Genomic DNA, 25,487 nt, shown 5'->3' on the forward strand with positions numbered 1-25,487 from the left:
TAACCCACTAGCAAAATCAAAGTTTCCAACCTATAGTATGTCTCATTATTTCCTTACAAAGGCTTTATAAATATCACCTCTTTAAACTGACATTAAAATCCAAATTCCCTTCGATGTGCAGGGCCTCACATGTTACAATTTATAGTTATTTTACTAATTTGCATGCATGTCAGTCTCTGTCTTAGTTACTGTGCTGAAACACGCTTGGCCAAGGTAACTTACAAAAGAAAGTGTTTAGTTGAGCTTACAGTCTCAGAGGGTTAGGGTCTATGGTGGTGGAGCAAAGGCAAGGCAGCAGGGACAGCTGAGAGCTTACATCTTAATCCCTAACCAGGAGGCAGAGAGGGCACAGTGGGAAGAGTGAATGTCTTTTGAGTCCTCAAACCCAGTGACACACCTGCTCCAACAAGGCCATACCTCCTAATCCCTCATAAATAGTTCTACCACCTGGGGGTCAAATACTCAAACAAAGATCTATGAGGGCCATTCACATCACTAGTGGTCCACATTCATAAATGTCTAGTAATGCCTGTGTACCTTCTAGGAATCCCAGTGCTCTACACAATGCCTGTGAGCAGTATAAGGAGCAAGCCAGTAAACAGCATCCCTCCATGGCCTCTGCTTCAGTTCCTGTCTCCAGTTTCCTGCTTTGAGTTCCTGCCCTGCCCTCCTTCACTGATGAACTATGACAGGGGAATGTAAGCAACTTAACTCTTCCCTCCCTGATTTGGGGGTCATGGTGTTTTAGCATAGCAATAGGAACTCTAAGACACTAGTGGGTCTAGTTCAACTCAGTCCCCACCTCCAAAGTGTGCTCTCTGTTGCTGTGATGTCTCGGCGGGCATAACTCCTCACATCTGTGTGCTGTTCGGTCATCACTCAGTACTACTGAATGTTAGAATCAAAAAGCCAAGTTGGCTGGCAGACCTAATATCATTACACAGATGCACAGTGCAGGTTGCATTACCTCTGTGGGCACTGAAGAATTTATCTTGACTCTTTCAGCCATGTGTGTATTCCAGGGATGAAAGCACAAGTAAATCAAAGTCAGTGTCTCTACAAGTGCATGGATAGTGGCCCTTGCCCACAGCAGCCCCCTGTTAAACTAACAAACAAACAAACAAGCAAGCAAATAAAACACCCAGTCAGTAATGACACCTTTAAGACAGGTGGATCTTTGAGTTTGAGGCCAGCCTGGTCTACAGGGTGAGTTCCAGGACAGCCAGCTCTACCCAGAAAAACCCTATTTCAGGATACATACATACGTACATACATACATACATATATATGTATGTATGTACATATGTATATGTCCATTTTAATTGTGCTGTAAAGTCAGAAGTTCTGTGGAGTCTGAGCTCACTATTCCTGTACTCACTTTCTGCAGCCTGCAGCTCCCTGCGCTCCTCATTACCTGCAACCTGCAGCCTCCTTCTCCCTCCAACAGTCTGCAGTCTCTTTCTTCCTTCCCCTGAAAATCTTGATTGCATGCACCACACCTCTTCCGATTCAGTTCCTCTTGTCTCCATTGAGCTCTAAGGAATAGAGATCTAGTCTAAAAACATATTTTTAATGTCTGTTAAAGGAAGCCACAAGCACTTATCTGCCAGGACTTGACCTCACCTGACTCATGTCCTGCCAGCCCCTGATAGTCATAAAGCAGAAAAAGAACTCTTAGACCCCCTCATACTTTTCATTCTTTGGGACCTGAAAAATTTTAGTGTCCTTCTCCTGGAACATTTTTATTTCTCGTTGCTAAGTAATAATTGGTCTTGACTTAAGTCATCATTTCCAAGGAAACCCTCCTTAGGGTATCATTTTCACCCTGTGCTCAACCACCAGAGCTTTGCTGTATTCTCAAAATACTTACAAAGCAAAAATAATAATAAAGCAATTTTAATCTCTCATCACCTTCTCACCTTATTACTTTCTCATTGGGTAGTGATATGGCTCAATGTTCTCAGCTGTTGTAATTCTGGCACTCAACTCTGCCTGGCGCACTGTGCCTGGGAAGCAGATTGCTCCTTTTACCTGTCACTTTTGAAAGCATTTGCACTGCATCATGTTTCTACAGTTGTAATTCAGTGTGGACAGAGTTTGAAATGAAACATGGTCAAACAGAGGGTACTGTCATTCCTGGATATCCAAGATGCAGTGGGGTTGTCACTCCTATATAATAATCCATCTCACAGACCTGCTCCTGTCACATGGCCACAAAGAAATGTAGGGATCATTCTTGACATCTTTCTACCTGCCCTCACGCTCAAGTCCAATCTATTACTATGACTATCAATCTCATTCTCAGCCTCCTAGCTCTGCTAACTCAGTCTCCCATCCCAGGTCTCCGTTTTGATCCAAAGCGGCTATCTTCCTTCTCCTTAGCACCCTGATCCTCTTGCCTCCAGATATCCATTTACCACTTAGCATCCAGAAATGTCCTTGTGAAACATCTCCCCTTTCACAGCACTACCTTCTCAATCCTGTCGATGATTTCCCATGACCCTTAGAATAAGAACCAAGCCTTAATTCATCTCTAGGCCTCAAAGAAATGTCCAGCATACATGTCATGTAACATGTTATATATACACACCACACATACATATTTATGTGTACACCATGTGCATGTGTGTGCCTTGTGTGTGTGTGAGAGAGAGAGAGAGATAGAGAGATAGATAGAGAGAGAGAGAGAGAGAGAGAGAATGTGTGTGTGTGTGTATCTAGCTGCTCTAACTGACATTTGGTCATGCAAGGTCAGTGATGTCACATTCTTCCATAGCCTCCACTTGCTGAGCCCTACACCGGTAGTACCTTCCTCCACCCTGTCACCATTAATCCTACAGGTTTCAGATCCTACTGGGGAGATTCTTCTTGACTATATTCCTTCCTCTAGCCCAGTGCACTTTCTTCCTTTAGACTAATGTATGTTTGTGAGTGTTCTTAATCACACAAGACCAGAATCCAAAATCCCTGCCAACAGAGCATTTTGTTGATATTGCATCCTCAGTATGTCACATGGACCATAGGATATAGAAGGCAGAGATAAACTTTTGTTAATGGGTGGATGGGTGGATGGATGAATGGGTGGATGGATGGATGGATGGATGGATGGATGGATGGATGAATGGGTGGATGGATGGGATGGATGCAAGGATGGATCCATGGATGGCCTGGGTGTGATCAGTTATTTTTTTTCTTCTAAGTGATACTCTACAAAATTGCCCCAGGAACCAAGCATGTCTGAACTATACTGAAATCTGTAGTTAGGAAGATGGGATCCCCAGAAAATAATTTTCTTGAATCTCTACTTTGATCAAGCCACATATGTGCCCATATTTTGACAGTTTTTAATTTCAGCTCTTGGGGAAACTATTTCCAGAGGATCCAACCCTAAACTCCTTCAAAAGACCACTCTCGGAATGCAAGGAGGGCCTGGCAGCTGACAGGTGGCCATGTGTCTGCTCATAGACAATAAGTTCTGTTCACAGTGAGAAGTCCAAGGCCATGGAAGGACTTCACAGAACGTGGGAGCCAGGCTCTGCAAATCTTCATCCAGTTAGCCTGACTTACTTCATAAAGTTTAAATGAGGGAAAGAGGTTTCAAAAAAATGTAAGCGTAAGCATGTGGTCTAACTCTAGCAATTCATTTGTTCAGGCAAGAGAAAGAAGCTAAAAGTTTGTAACAAAGCTGCGAACCTAGGAACATTTCCCAGGAGCAAAGGAACTATGGCTTTGAAATGTTGCCTTTTATCTTCATGGGAAAAGCAAATGCTTCCAAATTGAAATAAGTTAAGTTTTTTGTTTTGGTTTTTTTTTTTTTTTTTTTTTTTTTTTTTTGTGGTAAACTCACAGATCTTGGCTACTGCTTCCTGGAACCTTAACCTTGTTTGCTGATCTGACAAATATCCAAATGAAAGGACAGCCATTTGTTATCATTCCTAAGCATTGCTGCATATTCCGTCTTCCCCTGTGACCTGGCTACATTCCTGCCACTAAGGATCTGTTTCCCTGAACTGGAAATCACCTGATCCTCATTTTCCTTTTTCATAAATCTAAATTTTTGATGCATTTTAGCTGAAATGCACAACAGATGGGCAATGAACCAAGAAGAAGAGAAGAAAAAGGTTAAAGTATTGGGTGACAGCCATGTAAAAGGTAAAATAACTCTGAGATGGGGAGGGGGGCAGTAGAAGGGATATGTCCCCAATGATGAAACTAAAAAGATCTGACAACTGACTTTAAATAGGGGTGACATTTTCTTACTAAAACTACAAAACAGTGGCATTTACCTTTATGCTGTCACTTGGCATTATGTCAGTTGTGCTCCCTTGTTCTGCATGAACTGTTTCTTCTCACTACTCTTCATACAATTTTTCATGACAAAGGCAAGTGCATGTATGTGTGTGCATTCGTGTATGGGTGTATGCATGCACATGCTATTCATACCTTCGAGTGGAGAGGTGCCCCTGCACCTGAATACTAAGGCCAGATGAGGAAGCCAGGTGCCCTGCTTTATTATTCTCTGTATTATTCCCTTGAGACAGAATTTTTTGTGAACCTGAAGCATACCTTCTCAGCTAAATGAACTGGCCAGCAAAGCCTGGGAACCCATCTGTTTTCTTAACTGGGATTACAGATGCATGACTACAGCAGGCATTTCTCTTGGGAATCCTCATACAGTAAGTACTTTAAGGCTCAACCACCTCCTCAGTCACAAAGGAATACATTTCAGTAATGTTCATCTCACAAACTGCCATGTGCTTGGATCCAACACTTTATTTTATTTCATTACTTAGTGAGATATTCATTTTTATAAATTTATTTATTTATTTCACAGCCTGACCCAGTTTCCCCTCCCTCCTCTACTCCTAGTCCCTCCTCTCTTCTCAGTCCCTTCCCCATCCCACCTCTGTTCCCACCCCCAAATCCACTCCTCCTCCATCCCTGTTTAGCAAAGCACAGGTCTCCCATGAGCATCAACAAAACAGGGCATATCAAGTTTCAGTAAGACTACACACCTCTCCATGTATTGAAGCCGGGCAAGGAGACCTAGTATGAGGAGTGGGGTCCAAAAGACATTAAAAGAGTTGGAGACAGCCCCTTTTCCTGCTGTTAGGAATCCCACAAGTGGAGCAAGCTATTTTAAAACAAGCCTTTGAAAAGACAGTATGAAAAACCCATGATACTCAACTCAGAATGTAGAGCATTCAAACACAGTGCAAAGCTGACTGATGAAAGGACATTATACAGTAATACAGAAGACACTTAAATAAGACAATGATGATTGTTGTTCTTGTGCCTGTATTATGCCAGGCAGACTCTTTGAAAGTCACACATTGTAAGAACTGTTTTCATATGAGCTTGATGTTACTTAATGTCTTTTTATATGAGAAGAGTCTTATCTCTCATGAGAAAAGCAACTGATAACAATCACTTTTCAGCCAAAACTAAAATATTTGCCTCAAAACGATCTCTAAGATGTAAGTTGCATTAAACTTCCAAAAACATTCAGATCACGTTTGGTATTGATTTTTAGGATGATTCATTGTTTCTATGTTAAAAGGATTTTTTATCACCACTAAAAGAAATTCACTACATCTAACTTTGGGGTGTGGCTATATAAGAATATCTTGCAGAATTAATAGCAAGAAACAAGTCAGTACAGGTGGAACTCAAACCATGGGATGAATGAATCACGACAGCTGATCTATGGAAGTTTCTTCTCTCTGCCTCTCAGAGTGTTGACTATGGTCTCTTCTCTGGGGCTGTGTTGGCTGCTTTTCTTGCTGCTTCCACAAAACACCTGACAGAAGTAATTTAATAGAAGGTCAGTTTATGTTAGCTCGTGGTTCCAGACCTACACAATGGAGAAGGCATGGTAGGAGGCAGCTCTGTCTGGGACAGTGGGAGTGTGAGGTGACAGCTACTTACATCTTGGCAGATAAAGGAGCCAGGAGAACAGGAAGCAAGGCTGGGCTATAACCCTAGTGACTCACCACCACCAACCAGGCTACACAATCTCCCAAAATGGTGTCACCATCTTTGAACCAAGCATTTAAAATGCAAATTCTGGGGACCATTTCACATTGAAGCCATAATAAGGATGCCTCTTTCTCTGCCACTCTAAGCATAGGTGACAGAAACAGGCCATGGGCACAGCTCTTACCATTTCAGCTCCCATGTCAGATGATGAGCTACGCTCTCCTAGATGGAGCCAAATTTGCTCAGCATGAGTCACCTGACCCATCCCAGGTCACTCAGCTTTGGTTAGGGAGGCAAATCTCCATAGAACACTCTGATAAAATACAGGCAAATTACATATATGTATTTTCCTCTATGACTTAGCAATTTGATTCCATATAAAGTTCACAACAATTCCTGAGGGACAAGTAGATAGGTGTTCATTGTACAGTTTGTGGTGTCAAAACATTGGATGCTCATTGTTGGGAAAGGAAAATCAGTACTTAGTAGATGCCCATTGCTAACTATTATTCAGAGTTGGATGGGCATTGCTTCATACAGTCCCATAGACCATAGTGGTTGAGTAACTAGTTTTGCCATATACTAAAAACTTCAAATGCTTAGACTAGAAGTCAGAAGGACTTCAGCTGTATGTTGGATGCTCGATTGTTCTTTATCAAAGTTATCATGTGAAGAGGTGTCCTAGATCCAAAGTATAGTTGGAAGTAATCAAGAAGTGGTTCCAGGAAGATTCTGGGGCTAGTGAGAGTCATTGCTAGCAAGAGACAAAAACACTCTGACCAGTTGCATGCTCATTCTGATCAGGTCTATAAAATTTTTGGAGAAACTGAGGCTCAATGAAGCCCACCAGGCAGAGGAGGGGAGAGTTTTAAAGCTCAACAATCCTATGTCTAGCTATTTGGAAAAGAATATCAGGCATGAAGCTGGCATTCTCATGGTCAACGGCAATCTTAAATACTTAGTGGGGGTTGGAGGGAACACAAGAAAGAGTAAAGAATCTATAAAATAAGATACAGAACCATTTGCATAAGTGAGTGTGAACAATATGCACAAATAGTCAATGATGCTAATATGTACAAAAGTGGAACATTCCCTGGAATGAATATAATGTGTCAACAATTTAAGAGAAAAAGTAACAGTAAAAATAAGCAATTCTGGCACTGAACCAGGAGCAACAATAGTTTCATGTACTGTATGTATGTGTGTGCATGTTATGCCAGTGTACACATGTGTACAGGTATGTGAAGGTCAAAAGACAACCTCGAATGTCATTCCTCAGGTGTCATGCATCTTTTTTCTTTTCTGTTTCAGACAGTCTCTTAATAGACTGGAGCTCACTAATAGGCTGGACTGGCTTCCGGGATCTGCCTGCCACTTCCTCCCCACGGATGGAATCACAAGAATGTAAAACAGGGGTCTAACCCTGGTCTTCTTGTATACAAGGCAAACATTTTTACCCACTGAGCTCCCCCTCTCTCTCCCTCTCTCTCCCTCTCTCTCTCTCCTTCCCTTCCTTCTTCCCTCCCTCTCTCCAGTCAACAAAAATATTTAAGTAAGTAAATAAGCCAATAAAAGACTAAGGAGGGTGCATTTTCAGAAGGGCTAGGAAGATAGTTTCAAAAATGCATATAGAGACCTGTCAGCAACCATCTGTATGAACATTAAATTGTGATTATGAAACAGGAATGATGGTTGTCCAGAATAAAGCCAGAATGACCTTTATCTGAGAGCCTTCTTTTGCCACAGGTACATTTTCACTCACCACAGGCTCTTTTTTCCCCTTGAAGGTGATAAAGATGATCAAATACCCTCTTGACATCAAAACTCATATAAATTACAGTTTAGTGATACAATATTTCATCATTTTCAAGGAAAATCTTATCTATGAGAATTAAGTGTTTGCAGAGAAAGTGTGTAGGGGAGTAAATGACAAATATTTTCATAAAACAGAGGATCTTAGAAACGTATCTAAATGTCCATGTTATTCATGGTAATTTAGATTTCTTAAAGTACTGAACATGATCTGTATCCAATTCAATTCTCATCATATCTATTTCAATTCTCATCCAATTTCTTTTTTTTTTTTTCAGATCTGTATGAAATTAGTCAAATGTAGACTAATACAAAGGAGCATCTTTAACTAATGTGGGACAAGGCAGGCTTGTGTTAGATGACAATTGCATGTAAATTTTCAAGGAAGAATTTTTAGTGATACACCATCTTATATTTTCAACATTCAACTAGCATAAGAAGACCAGGATTGCCAGAAGGGGATTTTCTGGGAGGAAGAAATGCCAACTGGAGGGAAAGCTGAAACAGGGTCCTTCTTAGCCCTGGAACCCTCTCAGGAACAGAGGAGACTGGATGTGGCTGGAGTCAGGCACCCAGCTACCAAAAGACATGTAAAAGGTCATCAGTTTAATGACACACAGTGTCGAGGTGACCTCATTTTGTGTCTCGAGCTTCATAGTTTACAGTCTGGCTGTTGTTTAACCCATGGGAATACATTGAGAACCATTAGTCCACAGTGAAGGCTTTAATGTTTTAGTTCTGAAGTTTTTTATAGTTCACCTAGAGAATTCTTGCAAAGGCTACTCTGTTTAAGAAATATCTCAATACTCAAGAACATGACTGAACACAGAGAACCCAAGGGAGTGAGTAACATCTGGTTGGTTTGTTGGATGGTTTGTGCTTTAATCCCAGACCTGACAGCCTTCTCTGTCCCTGCTACTGTATTGTTAACCTTCCAGTCACTAGTGAGCTAGTCACACATCCAGCACCCATCATGACCAACTCTCCCATGCCTCTTTTCCTCCCTGACTGAGGTTGCTACTAGGTTGAATGCACAGTGGGAAACCACCACAGAGTGTCAATGTGTTCATATAGAGATTCTCAGTGCCCCTGCAATGCAGACCTTTAAGTAGCATTACTCTGGATGTGGAATCTGCACAAGTTACACAACTTCTTCTCTGCCCTCTCTCTGTGCCTTTACCCTAACTCAAGATCTGTCTCATGACTCAGTGCTAAAGTGAGTCATGGTGAAGGATGAAGGTGCACACTAATTCGCAAATATTTTGAAGCAGAAAAGTTACACAAAGGTTAGGGCTTAAATTGTTATTGCAATGGTCCTCCACCACAGATGTAGAATAAACATTATGTGGAAGATATTTTTTCATATGGTTTATCCTAAGCTAATTGAATTATGGTTTCTCAAAAAAACCAGATGCCTCCTCCAGACCTTATCCCAACAACCACATCACATCCATCCCACAGACCCAGCATGACCAGCATATCTTGTGCTCTGGCCTGGCGAGTGTGCCCCCTCATAACCCTATCCTGCCAGCACTTGCCCTAATCCTCAAATGGGCTTAAATACAAAAATCACAAGGTCATTTCATAGATGTAGAAGAAGCCTTTGACAAAATCCAGCATGAGTTCACAATTTAAGTCCCAAAGAAAACAGAATTGGAGAGGGAATACTTCAACATAATAAAATATATAAGACAAACCTATAGCCAACAGCATTCTAAATAGAGAAAAACTCAAAGAAAACCCATTAAAAAATCAGGAATGAGTTGGGACTGTCTACTTATTCAACAGAGTGCTTGGAGTACTGGGTGGAACAATATGGCAAGAGAAGGAAATTAAAGGGACGCAAGTTAAATCATTGTTTGAAGATTATATGGTATTATGTGTAAGAGATCCCAAAAATTCTATCAGAAAATTTCTAGAAAGACCAATAATTTCAGAAAGGTGGTAGGATACAAAATCAGCATACAAAAGCCTTTTATACACCAATAAGACACACTGAAAATTAGATCATAAACACCCCCTCATTCACAATATCCCCAAAGGAAGAAAATATTTAGGAATAAAATTAAGGAAGAAGGTAAAAGACCTCCACCATGAATTTTTTCTCTGAAAACAGAAATTGAGAAAGACATTAAAAAATGGAAAGGCCTCTCATTTTCACAAATCAGTAGAATTAATATTGCAATATTAACAGCCTACCAAAAACAATTTACAGATTCAATGCAATCCCAATCAAAATTCCTACAATATTCTTCACAGAAATAGAAAAAGGCATCCTCAAATTCACATGGAAACAAACAAAAAAGACTCCAGATATCCAAAGTGATCCTGCACAAAAAAAGAACAATGTCTGTGGGATAAATATTGCTGATGTCTTGATATATTATAAAACTATAGCAAGTCCAAATGGATCGAAGACCTTAACATAAATCCAACTACACTGAACCTCTTAGAAAAGAAAGTAGGAAGTGCCCCTGAACAAGTTGGTACAGGACAATACTTCATGAACATAACTCCACTAGGACAGACACTGAGATCAACAATTAATAAATGGGACCTCCTGCAACTGAGAAGCTTCTATAAGGCAAAGGACACAGTAAACAAGACAAAACAGAGGTCCACAGAATAGGAAAACATATTCACCAACCCCACATCTAACAGAGGGCTGATTTCCAAAATACACAAAGAACTCAAGAAGCTAGTTAAACAATCAAATTAAAAAGTGGGGTTCAGAACTAAATAGAGACTTCTCAATAGAGGGATCTAAAATGGCTGAAAGACACCTAATAAAATGCTCAACATCCTTAGCCATCAGGGAAATTCAAATCAAAACAACTCTGAGAACCATCTTACACAGGCCAGAATGACTAAAATAAAAAACACCAATGACAGTCTATTCTGGAGAGGATATAGAGAAAGATGAACACTCCTCCATTGCTGGTGGGAGTGCAAACTTGGGCATCCACTTTGGAAATCAGTATGGTGGTTTCTCAGGAAAATGGGAATCAGTCTACTTCAAGATCCAGAAATTCCACTCTTGTGCATATACCCAAAAGATGCACATTCATACAATAAGGACATATGTTCACTATATTCATAGCAGCATTGTTTGTAATAGCCAGAGCCTGGAAGCAACTTAGATGCCCCTCAACTGAAGAATGCATGGAGAAAATGTGACACATTTACATCATGGAGTATTACTCAGCAGAAAATAAAATGAAATGTTGAAATTTGCAGGCAAATGGACAGAACTAGAAGAAACCATCCTGAATGAGGTAAACCAATTGCAGAAAGACAAACATGGCATGTACTCACTAATATATGGATATTAGACATAGAGCAAAGACTACTAGCCTATAATCCACACCACCAAAGAAACTAGGAAACAAGAAAGACCTTAAAAGAGAAATACATGGTCCCCCGAAGAAGGGGAAAGGGACTAGAACTTCTGAACAAATTGGGAGCAGGGGGAGTGGGGATGGAGGGAGTTAAAAGAAAATGGGAGAAGAGGAGGGGATAGGAGAAAAAAAGGTATCGGGAAGACTGAGTCAGGGAAGGGATAGAGGAGAGCAGGAAAAGAAATACCTTAATAGAGGGAGCTAGTATAGGCTTAAAGAGTAATCTGGCAGTAGGGAAATATTAGAGATTCACAAAGATGACCCCAACTAAGAATCTAGGCAGTATTGGAGAGGCAGCCTTTGATGCCCTTCACTTATACTGAGAATGATGACTAAATTAATTGCCATCCTGGAGCCTTCATCTAGTAGCTGATGGGAGCAGAAGCAGGCACTTACAGCTAAGCACTGAGCTGAATTCCTGGAATCCAGTTGTAGAGAGGGAAGAAGGATGAGCAAAGGAGTCAAGACCATGTTAGAGAAACCTACAGAAACATATGACCTGACCTAGTGAGAGCACAGGGACCCCAGTCATAAATCTGGGGAAGCAGCATTGGACCAACCAAGCCCTCTGAATGTGGGTGCAAGTTAGGCATGGGACTTCCAACAGTGGAACCAGTATTTATCCCTAGTACACAAATCGACTTTTGGAGCCTATTCCCTGTGGAGGGATACTATTTCAGCCCAGATACACGGGGGAGGTCCTAGGCCCTCCCCCAAATGATGTGACAGACTTTGATGATCCCTCATGGAAGGCCTCACTATCCTTGGGGAGTGGGTGTGGGCAGATTGGGGGGGGTTGGTAGGAAGCATGGGAGGATGGGAAGGAGAGGGAACTGGGGGATTTGTATGTAAAATGATTATTTCTAAATAAATATAAACAAGTAAAAACAATGTGGTACTGACACAAAACAGATTTGTAGACTAATTAAAAAAAACAAAAGAAGACCTCAACATGAGTACATGAACTTACAGCCTTCTGATATTTGACAAAGATGACAAAGAGCATATATCACAGAAAAACAGCATCTTCAACAAATGGTGCTGGAAAAACTGGATGTCAACATGTAGAAGAATGAAATTAGGTTTGTATCTATCATTCTTCACAAAAGTTAACTTTGTATGGATTGAAGACTTCAATGAAAGACATGAAACACTGAAATTGTTAGAAAAAAATACAGGTGATATCCTACAAGATATAAATGTAAGAAAGAAGTTTCTGGACAGGATTTCATTTGCCCAAAATTAAAGCCAACAAGTGACAAGTGGAACTTCATAAAACTAAAATGTTTTTGTACAGCTAAGGAAACAATTGGATGAAGAGGAAACATACAGCCTAGGAGAGAATCTTTGTCAAGTATACATCTGGAGGAGGACTAATATCTAGAATTTATAAAGAGCTAAAAAAAAAAAAAAAAAAAAAAAAAGATCAAGAAAACGGCCTAGTTAAAAATTATCTATGAATCTAAACAAGAACTTCTCTAAAGACAAAATAAAAAATTGTCCAAGAAATATCTCAAAAAGTATTCAACATCCTTGCCAACTATCCTTACTCCAGGCATAAAGGCTGAGAAAAAGAAAAGAAGTGAGAATAAATGGTAGTGAGGATGTGGAGAAAGGAGAACATTTATTCTCTGTTGGTCAGAATACAGACTGGATAAAATCACTATGGAAATCAGTGTTCAGAATCCTCAAAAAGCTAAAAATAGGTCTACCATATGACTAATCAATACCACTCCTAGGCATATGCCCAAAAGGTAGAGTAACCTTTTATAAAGATACCTGTTCAACCATGTTCATTGCCATTCTCTATAGAACAGCTGGAATATAGAAGCAGCCTGGATATCTATCAACTGATAATGGAAAGTGTGATACATATACACAATGGACTTCTACTCATCTGTGAATGAAAAAATACAATGTTCACAGGTAAACGGATGGAATTGAGAAATATTACAATGAATGAAATAATGCAAACCCATAAGAACCAATACTAAGTGTCTTTTCTCATAGATAGATTCTAGAGCTCAATCTAGTTCTTTAGGTTTGAATGTATAACTAGAAGAAATAGCAAAAACAAGGAAAGCAGGAAGGGACCATTGGGTGAGGAGAGAAGGGACTCTAAAGAAAGGGACAGCAAGATCCAGGTGCTATGAATATGGAAGTAGTGGAAATGTGGTGATACATCACTGGGGAGGAAAGAGAGGGAGTAAATAGGAAGAGGAAGGGTAAATAGTAACATTAAGTATGGTAGGAAAGGACATAGAGAAACCTATTATCCTATAAGCTTATTATTAAAACATGTAATAGATGGATGGATAGATGGACGATAGATGGATAGATAGATATGCATATTTATGAATTTACCCCACACCAGAAGCCACAGACAAGGGATATCTCCCTTCAAGCTGTTGCTTAGGGGGTACCAAGAAAACCCCCAGAAGCATATAGGCTATTGCCATTGTGCTCGGTAAGACTCCACTGCTGAAAACACCACACACTTTGATCATAAGATTTGAAGAAATCAAACTGGTACTTTCCTGGAAGCATCCTAGCTGTAAGTTATCCTTCACAGTGTAGAAAGATGGTATGCAAGTCCCCAAGGATGAAAAGCTACAAATGATCTTTCCCAAATGTAAAGCCTGAGAACTGTAACAGCTTCAGTACTTGCAAACATCCCCAAGAGTGTAATAGTGCCATGTGTATCTGGGGCGGGGGGGGGGGGCAAACAACAGCTATCCAATTGGACTTAGTGCCTGCTCTGTTGGAGGAAACTCATGCCTGGTACTATAATCCTACCCAAGAATGATGGCTAGAGAGGTCATAGGCCCTATAGGAGAACAAGAACCTACTGCTATCATTCCACTAAAGTGACATAGCTTCCAAATACCTTTTAAAAATATTTCTTAGTTTTTGAAATTATAATATGATTACATCATTTCTCCCTTCCCTTTCATCCTTCCAAACTCTCCTACGTACACCTCCTTGCACACTTTCAAATCCATGGCCTCTTTTATTTTATTAATTGTTACATACATATATATACATATATATATATATATATATATATACATGCATACATGCATATTATTAACACAAAATTATAGGCTGTTCTGTCTTAGACCTATAGATAAATGAAGACATCACATCTCAACAAAGATGCTTCTTTTTGTAGTAGAGACTATTAGAGATATATACAACTGGTCAAAATGCAAAGGATAAGGGACCATGGGTGCTTTGCCCCATAAGTGACATCTTTAGCATAACCTCTATATCTAAGGCTCAAGGAAAGTCATGGAAGAGGAAGTTGGAAGATTGTTTGAGCCTGAGGACTCAGTTAGTTACTGCATGGCAGTGTCTGTCTTCTGCACAACAGGCATGTTGCACCCATGAAATCTCAACATGGTGATTGCAGGCCAAAAAACCCACAAAGACACACAGACATGTGTGCAGGAAGATTTTGCAAGGCCTCACCCCTAAATGGAAAGCTATAAGCAGTCAGTCCATGGCTGATGAGGGAGGGAGACCTAGGTTTTTGCTTTTTGTTTGTGGGACAAGACCTCAATCCTAAGTGGTCAGGCCTAAACATACACAAATAAAGGCAACACTATTTAGACTCAATAGGTTGTGTGTGTGTGTGTGTGTGTGTGTGAGAGAGAGAGAGAGAGAGAGAACCCAGAAATAATAATTAAATTATAGAAGAAGTCATGAATTCAGTAGGTAGTTGGGAGATATGGAAGGAGTTAGAGGAGGGAGAGGGAGAAGTAGAGATGATGCAAATGTGGTATACACATACATGAAATCCTCAAGTAAGTAAAAATAAGGTTAAAGCTGAATATGACAGAGTGAACCACAATCCCAGCAATCCTGTGATGAGGTGGGACATGGATATTGGCATCATGCAGAAGCCCAGTGACCGGGTAACCTGGAATACACAGCATGGAAGAAAACAAAGGAGACCCTGTCTTAACAAATGAAAGAGAAGTGGCTGCCAAAAGTTGTTCTCTTGGGCTGGAGAGAGGGTTCAGGCATTCAAGTCTAAGTTTCATAACCAAAACAGCTGTCCTCTGACCTCCACGTGAGCAACTGGTATATGCATAGCTTCCCCCTCCCCTAGTCCTTCTCTATTTCATACACACGTGCACAATAGGAAGAAAAACTCTGGTTCCTCATAGATTGTTCAGCATCAATTTTTAATACATTTCCAATAGTGACTCTAATATGCAATGAAGTGTCATTTCTAAATAAAGTGTTGTATCTGAGCTTTAGCTGGGGTCTATAGTGTTTTAACACAAGGGAACATTCTATGGAGGAAGTACATGAACTGAGTTGGAGAAATGCTTTTGGATCCTTTTGGTATCATATGATGTAATAGGTTCCTGTTTCTAAGAAGGCATGGAACAACACCAGCATTGTTTCTTAAATTGTCTTTGTGCTGAACCAAAAGAAACTAGCTGAAGAATTAAAGCTGCTCTGCACCCTCTGGTGTGTGCCTCATGAAAGCCTTTTCTTAGTGATTATGTCCACTCATGGAATAGCCATCTCCACACCACTGGGCTATTGTGTCTAAAGCTAAAAGGAAAAAAAACTTGCAACCTTACAATGCCATACCTCTTCATGCTTGATTTACTCTACTTAGGCTTGGTCCATGCTGCCACCACTATATTAAATGTTTTCTCTGCAGTATTATATTTTTAAACCCTTTGAGAAATCTGACATGAAATTGGTCACACAATAGAAAAATTGGGAGAAGCAGACTCCCTTTGCTACTCTTTTGTTAGAGTGGTTGCTTTTAATTAAGTCAAGTCCCAAATGAAAACCACAGGGGCCTTCTATCACAGCATCTTCCATAAGCCATGTTAAAGGCACTCTCAAAATCACAGAGAAACTTGCCCGGAATCTCTGATAATAGCAACATTTCTGTAGAGTTGAGTTGGGAGTGAGCCTTAGCTCAAGATTAGAGACATGTCTTCATAAAATTGCCACCCTTTTTTTCTATTTTAAAATAGATTAGTTTTAATTATTTGTTAATTTCTTACAGATATATAATGAAGTTTAGTGTTCTTCTCTCCATGGTATCCTATCCCATGCCCCTTCTTTCTCCAAGAAATACTTCTCTACTACCACTATGTCACTGTGTGTATGTGTAACCAATAGAGTACAAACAGGCAGGAGTAGGAGGTTATCTATTGGAGTATGGGTCACTTGTCAGTCACTGAAGAAAGTGACACCCCTTCCTTGGATCACCATTGATTGTTAAGGGTCCTGTAGGGAGAGATGACCCTCATAGCCCTTCTCCATTCCATCCTATTGTGTTGCCAGCACAGCCATTGCTGCTGTGAATTCCTGAGTGCATGCACTATCCAGAAGATGCTATTTCATAAAGTCCTCCCCAGCTCTGTCTCCTACAATTGTGTTTCCCTTTCTTCTGTGATGGGTGTGTGATACAGATGCCCCCATTTAAAGCTGAGCATTCCATAGTCACTTAGTCTCTGTACTTTGTCTGTTTCTGTGTTAACCACTGCACACTGCCAAGGAAGATTCTCTGATGAGAACTGGTATCTTCAGTAATCTTAAATATAAAGATAAGCATTTAAAATGTGCTTTGAAATCATGTTCATTTAGGAAAGCAATGTAGTGGAGACTATGACCTCCCTAACTGTGGATTCCTAAACAGGTTTACAATATCATGCATGAATTTCCTCCTGGGTTTTAAATTCAGTTTAAACATTCATACAAATATTTCATCAAACTCATTTTACACTTACTGGTTTAAAAACTTAATAATAGTAGTTAGTAGATATGTATTGTTTTTTTCAAACTTCTTTAGTGTTAGTATTCATTCCTAACTCCTTCTCTGCATTTCTCCCCATACCATTCTCCACTTATACCATCTTACTCCATTGTTCTTCTTTCCAACTCCACGCCAATGGTATTCTACCATCTACCCTCCCATAAAGTCTTTCTTGTAACCTCTTCCCCAGTGGCCCCTTTTCTAGCTTCCTGGCTTTTACAGATACTCCAAGTCAAACCCATAAATTTAAAGCTTGGAGCTATTATTCACATAGGAGAAAGAACAAACAGAATTCTCTACCTAAGTCTGAGTTACCTCAGTTGGTATAACTTTTCCCACTTGGTTTAATTTTTCTTTACAGCTGAATAAAATTCCATTGTGTATTATGTGCCACATTTTCATTGTCTATTTATCAATTGATAGACATTTGGGTTGATTCCATTTCCTAGTTACTGTGAATAGTTCAACAATAAACATAGTCAAGCTATTCACACATAATCTCTGTAGGAGGACATAGAGTCCTATTGATAAATCATGGTGGTATACCTTGGTCATATGGTAGCTCTACGGTTAGCTATTTTAGGCTTCTTCACACTGATTTTCATTATAATTTTATCAGTTTGCACTCTCACCAGGAATAAGGGTTTCACTTTCCCTACATCATAGCTAACATTTGTTGTCAGCTGTAGATCTTAAACATTTTGACTAGAGTAAGATGAAATCTCAAAGTAGTTCTAACTTGCATTTCATTCCTGGCTAATAGTGATGAACACTTCTTAAAATATTTCTTAGTTATTTTTATTTCTTCACTTAAGAATTCTATATTCAGTTCCATGGCCCAACTTTAATTGATACTTAGGTATATTTTTAGTTCTTTGTGTATTCTAGACATTTAATCCTCTATGAGATGTGTAGTTAGCAAAGGTTTTCTCCTCTCTTAAGTCAAAGGACAATTTTATTTGTAGTACAAAGTTTTTTTTTTTTAATTTCATGAGGTCTCACTTGTTGATTATTGACCTTTTTCTGGTGAGATTGGGATGGTATTCAGAAAGTTCTTATCTGAGTCTATATCATGATGTGTACTTCCTACTCTTCTAGAAGTTTCATCTAGAATTAATTTTTGATCCAATTTGAAATAGATGGGAGAGCATGGTGAGAAAAGAAACAAGTTTCAATCTCTACATGTAGATAGCTAACTTTCCCAACAATGCTTGTTAAGATACTTTCTCTCTGTTGAGTATTTTTGGCACCTTTTTTAAAAATCAAGTGACTTTAGGTACATGGACATATCTGTCCCCTACACATTTCATTGACCTGTGTGTCTCTTTTTGTGGCCATACCGTGATGTTTTTGGTTACTAATTGTGTAACTTGAAATCAGGTATGGTGATACTCTGAGGAGTACTTTCATTGTTCAAGATTGCTTTGGCTATCTTGGGTCTTTTGTGCTTTCATCCAAAATTTAATATTGGTTTTGCAATTCTGTGAAAACCTTGCATTGGATTACTATGGGTATGTCATTAAATCTGTATATTTCTTTTGAAAAGATGGTCATTTTCACATTATTAATCTTACCTATCAATGTATTAATGTGATGTTTTTCCATTTTCTAGTGTCTTCTTCAATTTTGTTATTTTAGTGTTTTAAAGTTTTCATTGTCTAGGTCATTCACTTCCCTGGTTAGATTTATTCCAAGGTATTATTGAGGCTATTTTGCATGGGATTGTTTCTCTAATGTCTTTCTCTGTATATTTGTCTTTGGTATATAGGGAAGCTATTGACTGGACTATGATAATTTTGTAACCTGTCACATTGCTAAAAGTGTTTATCAGCTCTAGCAGTTTCCCAAAGTAGTCTTTGGGATCTCTATATAATTCTATCACCTTCAAGTAAAGACTCTTTGAATTCTTTCTTTCTTTTTTTGTATCATTTTTTATTTCCATCTCTTTTCTTACTGTTCCAGTAAAACTCAAGCACTATATTAAATAGAGGAGGCAAAAGGGGACACTCTTGTCTTGAAACGTGTGTGTGTGTGTGTGTGTGTGTCCATAATTTTGCTTATTTTTGTAGCATTTGGAGGTTCCTTAGGCCTCTTTCCTATAACAAGCACCTTAGTATCTTTGTTTTTTCCCCTCTTGTAGCCTTTTGGGGTCAATAATCTTTCCCTTCAGGAAAAATATTCCCTCTAGTGTCTTCTGTAGGGCTGGCTTGGTAGTCATAAATTCCATTAAGCTGCATTTACTATGTTAAGTTTTTTTTCACCTTTAATTATGATAGATCGTTTTGCTAGGTATATTAAATTAGTTTGGCAGTTATGGTCTTCCAGAATTTAAAATACATCTTTAGAAGACCATCTTGCTTTAAAGGTTTTGATTGAGAATTCAATAGTTATTATGATGGGCCTGGCCTTAAATATGATTTGATCTTTCTCTCTTGCAGCTTTTAATATACTTTCTTTGTTCTGTATGTTCATTATTTTAACTATACTATGGCATGGACAGTTCCTTTTCTGGTTCTATCAGTTTGATGTTCTGAGTAGCTTTTGTATTTGATTGGGCTTTGTTTTCTGTCTTTGGGAAATGTTTGTAGTCTTCAGGAGAGACTAGATTGCAGTACAGTTATGGGCCTATTTTCCTTTATTAGACCAGCATTCCAAGTACCACTATCTATTTTTATTCTACCCTGTGGGTTGAGTATTGGCTTCAGAAACTGTCACCACTCAATGTTTAACCCATTCTGGTAGTAGAGTAGCAGGTGACTACAAAAAAAAAAAAAAGAGAGACACTTGTTTTATGAAGTAAATGGGCCCTGTGTAGACTAAATATGTTAGTTATTTAGGCACAATACTACAGTGAGACTATGATTATTGTCAGATTGCTATATGGGAAATGGAAGAGGGAAACATATAGAAGAGTGGGAATGGCAAAGGCAAAGGAATAAGAAAGTTAAGAATAGACTAATAAGAAAAGGGTAAAATTATGTACTCAGATGTCATAAACCAGCTCAGTTTCTGTACTGTAAGAGATGCAATTGTACAGGAAGGAGTAAGTCAGCCAGTAACCTTTGTTACTTGACACAAGCCTGTTCTGTGAGGAAAGCTGAGACAAATGTTGCAACCTGCCGGCAGCAGCCTCTGCTTAGAACTGAAGGCACTCTTTAGAGCTTGTGCTTAGACCCTGCTGTTTCCAGTTCCTCACTGGGGTGCTGATAATGGTGCCAGCTGCAGTACCTAGGAACCCCTTCCACAAAACCCCTAAAACACAGCTCCTGTAGATTGCTTGGAAGAAGTCTATGCCCAGTCAACCACTAGAGTTGTGGTGCACAACCCTCAGATTGTGCAGCTGCAGCAGCCACTATGCTGGTCTCAGTCTCAGCAACAACTGCAGATCCCAGAGCTCCTGGGCACTAAAGACACAGCCGAGAGTCATGGAATATCTCTGTTCCCTTTATTTCCTGACAATAATCAGCCACTTGTTCTGACATGACTCCTAAGTCACTATCTTACCTGAAAGTCTCCCCTCTACTCACTTCTTCCCTATTAAGAATTTTCCACAATGCTATAACCATAAAATTCACATCATTGCTCAATTTTCATGAGTTAGGCATTTGCTGTCCTGCCGATTGCATTTCTGTGCAGTTGTGAGCATCTATCTTGTTTCCTTGTGCTTCTGTACAGATCCAAACACACACCTACAGTACACACTTTCCCCAGAGGGGATGGTGATTTGGGAGATCTTTGTGTGATACAGGAGCACCATATATGTTCCTGACCACCAACAATAAAATGAATACATGCATCATCACTCATTCTGTGTACAGCAGGTGCTTATTGGTGGTGTCACTCAGAGGTGGGTACCAATAGCATGAAGAGCAGCTCTGGGCCAGAGATGGTGTTTTGTACTTAAATGCATTTCTTTAACCCTGCCCATAAGTATGCTCTTCCCTCTTCACAGATGAAGAAACTGGGTTTACAGGGGCTGGGTCTCTTGATCAAGGACACACAGGTACTACTCGGGAGACCCAAAGAATAGAACCCCACTTTATTTCACCCCAAAGCTCACTAGCTATCAGTATCAACTCAATCCTACACTGAAACAAAGAGCAAATTAGTGGTCTGGCGTCCTAAATGTTCTCATTGCCCCCTACAAAGATACTGGAATCCTGGGGGATGAGGAGCAGGAATCTAACATTTCGTGTGGAACAGGATTCTCCATCTCATGCCATAATCATTTTGGATAGGATCATTATTTGCTGGCACATACATTTGATACCCTCTAGATGCCAGCATTCACTCCTAAATTATGGCAACTAAATTACTGTGAAGACTTTCAAATGTCCTTTTAGGGGTAGAATTCAACCCCTTTGAGAACCAATAATGTGGACCTGGGTGAGAATGGGAACCTTGGTGTTGCACAGAGGCATAGCACAGTTTCGACGCTTCCATTGCCAGAAGTTCCCAGGGAGAAAGGAGATCCAGAACTGAGGAGCTAGATCAGACAGCAAACCATATGCAGTGCAAGCTTGAGAGGCCACCCTTGATGCAGGACCCACATTAAAAGGCTGGGGACAGCAGCACATTACTTGTGATCCCAATACCAGGAAGACAGAAACAGACAGATTCCAGGGGCTCACTGGCCAGCCAACCAAGCCTAGCAAGTCAACTCCAGGCAAGTGAAAGATCCTGTGTCAAAAAAAAGTGGGGGTCAAAAGATAGCTCAGAGGATAAAGAAGCTTGCCATGATGGATGACCTGAGTTTGATTCCAGGAACATATTGTAAAGGTGAAAGGGATAATCAGCTCCACAGACGTCGATTAACCTCTCTATGTGAGTTATGGTGAACACACACACACACACACACACACACACACACACACACTTTTTTTAAAGAAAAAAGTGATTGAGATGCAAATAGAGCAAATCAAATAAAAAATAATGAGTTGGAGATGTAGCTCACTGGCAGATTCCCTTACCTAGTACAGGCCTTGAGTTCAGTCCTAACCCCACTACCAAGACAAACCAAAAGTGGCTGCTAGTAGGTGAACAGAAAGGTTTAAGAAACACTCTTCTAGTGGGGTTTTTCTTGCCAAGCATGGACACTTGGGGTTGATCACCAGTACTATGGAAGTTAAGCATCCCAGCACTTAGAAGGTAGAGATAGGAAGATCTGAAGTTCAATAACATCTTCAGCTGCATAAGAAATCAGAGGTCATCATGAGCTACATGGAACCCTTCTTCTGAATGAATGAATATGTCCATTGAGTGGATTAAAGTGCATGCCACCTCAAAAGGTCAGAATATACTAGCTGCCACATACTTCTGAGAAGCAGTCCACTTGTTACCCTCTTACAATAGTTTATGTAGACCTTGATCTAGACACTGGTAGCCCAGCGTGATAGCCCATGCTCCATCTTTTAGAGAATAGAAATGGAGGTGTTACCAGAGTCAACAGACGTGGGGTGTTCAGGTAAGCCGTCTGCATGTGAAGTCTTGCTACTTGTTAATGTCTTTTATTGTATAAAAGTTGTTTTTGTTCCACAAAATGTCCCCAGTGTCATATAGTCTAAGGACTTTGACCTAACATTAGGCAAACTGCTGGTACTCTCAAAAAGTAACCATGTTCTCCACAAGTGACAGCTCTTGTGGGTTTGAGAACATGAACATGATAGTTCCAGTGAAAACTGGGCAGCTCTGGTGGGGGGTGGGGAATCCACCTGAGCCTCATCTGTGTTAGCAGAGCAGAATAACCATGACACAGATGGAATGTACTTGTTGGTCTTGACCCAGGGTCTTCTTTTCCCCCTGGTGTTGATCCCAGTGGAATAAACTGTCACTTTCAAAGCTAGCACAAGGCAATACTTAAGATGCATGTGAACCATTTCATTAACAATTGGTAACAAGTAAAGAAGGGCGTGAACAGGAATGCTCTATGATTCTAAAGGCTGTTTTTATTTTTGTTAGTTCGTTTGTTTGCAACTCTCTTGAAACCACATGTATGATTCATTTTGTTTCAAACAGGCTGCAATGAACTTATCAGAATTATGCACAATACTAAAAGGCTTCATATCTTGTTCTTTCCAGGGTTCTTTTGCCTCTTGCCCTCACTGGATGTTACAAGACTTGTGCTCCCTTGGTTGTCATGGTTACAGGATGCTACAGAGCTGGCTACAAGCCACACACAGGAAGCCTAAAAAGAATATTTACAACACAGGAATACTTCCCCTTGGACACTCTAGGGACCAAACTGAACATTGTGCCCTTACTAGAAAGAAATCCATGGATTTTCTTCAAATGAACAAGAGCCCAGACACAAGCTTGCCTCTGTGACCTTTCTCTGCCATGGAGCTAAGAAGGAGAATAAGTTATTTTACACAGAAGTGCCTCTTCTCAGCTTAGGCCCCCTGTGCCCAAGCCAGATTGCTTGAAGGATAACTAGAGTTTCCTTCAGATTTATTCATAGTCCTTCTGATGATGAGACCATGTGTGTGTGTGTGTCCCAACATTTTAACAAATAGAAAGAAAACAAAACTAAACAAAGGAGCTTATTCCTCCCCTCCAGTCCCATAGCATTCTTGTGTTAAATAAGCACTGTGGGACTAAAGGGCATTGTCTGAATATCCTATCTGTAAGTACACTAATTACAGGCCCATGTCATCCTTACGTTGTAGCAATAGTGGTACTGTGTCAAGTTCTTGCCCCTTGCTTAGTGCCAGGCTGATCCTTTGAACATTAAATGCACATGAAAACCAACTAAACCCCAAGACCCAAGATGGCCATCTTGACATTGTCAGAAAGTGACAGTCTGTGAAATGCAGCTCAGAAACTCAAAAGAAATTTGAAGTAGAATTAGGTCTCTCTGTAGTCATGGTTTCCACATCCATGGATTCACTCAACCTCACATGAAAAAAAAAATCCATCTGTACTCAACACGAACAGATGAGGTTTTTTTTTTCTTGCTTTTTTTAGATGTTATTCTCTCAACAATTCAGCCTAACAACTCTGTGTACAGAAGTCGCCTTTGGTATTAATAAATATATTTTGAAGACATATATATATATATATATATATATATATATATATATATATGGTTTAAATGCAAATACCACACCATTTTTCTATAAAGAAACAGAACATCTGCAGAGTGTGATAGCTGAAGGAGGTTCAGAACAAGTCCCGGGATCTGTATATCCCATGGGATGCCTAGTCATCCAAACAAAATGCCTGAGGTAGAGCCCCAAATGGCCTCTCTGCTTTCTCCCTCTATTGCCTGCAGTCTGTTTTCCATAAAATAAGCAGTGTGATCAAAAGAAGCCAGGCTGTCATCTTAACATTCTACATAGAAAATTTCATGTTCCTCAGCAAAATCCAGAGTTTTATCTCCGCTCCAGTACTCTGGACTAAGACCAAATCCTCGCTGACTACATCTCCTACTAGTCTCCTCCCTCCCTTCACTACAAACCCAGCCCTGTCCTTTGACTAGCTTGCTTTTTCTTTTTAAAGCAAAGAGCAAGCTCCCACCCTGTATCAGATGCCAACTTCCAAGGGAGGCCTTTGTTGGCCAGCCAGGGTAGCCTTCTCCAGCCTTGCCCTCAGTTCCCTCTTTTGCCTCATGCTCACTCTGGTTCCGGTCACATTAAACATTAACCTTCAGTCTGCTTATTCATTCTACTGGCTCTGAACTGTCTGTAAGAACCATGCCTTTGTCAGCCCAGCCTTCAAGGAGGCATGTCTGAGGGAGGGATTTTTAAGCAGAGGGTACAACAATCCTTGAAAGGTAGCAATTCCGAGGAACAATATGGAAAATTGTCAATAATTTCAAGTACTGGATTTTCTTCAACCTAGGAACAAAAACCAAGCTTTGCTTCCAATGGCTGCTTCCAATTTTGAAAGAAGTTCAGTGAATTTTTTGTATTCTCTCCTTTAATGTGGACTTACTCCATAGGAAGATAGGGTGGAGTAGATTTTAAGAAAAACATACTATTCAAGACTAGAAAGCAGGCATGCTAAGCTTCCCTCTTGTAGTCATCTGTACAGGTACCATGTGATTTGCACACACCTTCCAATTTATGCTGAATTCAACTGGCCTGAACAAGGGTTAAGCAAATGAAGGGCCATCTCGACCAAGACCAAGTCTATAGCTCAAACAAGTGAAGACCTTGCTCTATAAGTGGGGGAACATGGGTACCCCAGCCTTTTCTGGGAAAGACTAAAGGCTGAGTCACAGTCATACAGGACACCATCTCTGGGCATTTTTTTCAGTTGTTAGGGAGAGATGGGATTGGCTGCAGCGACTCTTTAAAATGTATATTGGGTACCCACACTGAGCAAATCACAGAATAAGGAGTTAATATTAGGAAAAACTTCAGAGTAGTTGAGAGAACTCAGCATATTTGTTGTCAAATAATGTCTAGAGATCTGGGTGGTTCACTTTGTTTAAGCAGCTTTTGACTTCTCTATGCACCTTTAAATTAGGAGACATCAGGCCCATTATTCACCCAGTTAAGGGAAAG

This window comes from Phodopus roborovskii, unplaced genomic scaffold (assembly GCF_943737965.1).
Source record: "Phodopus roborovskii unplaced genomic scaffold, PHOROB, whole genome shotgun sequence".
Classification (NCBI taxonomy): domain Eukaryota; kingdom Metazoa; phylum Chordata; class Mammalia; order Rodentia; family Cricetidae; genus Phodopus; species Phodopus roborovskii.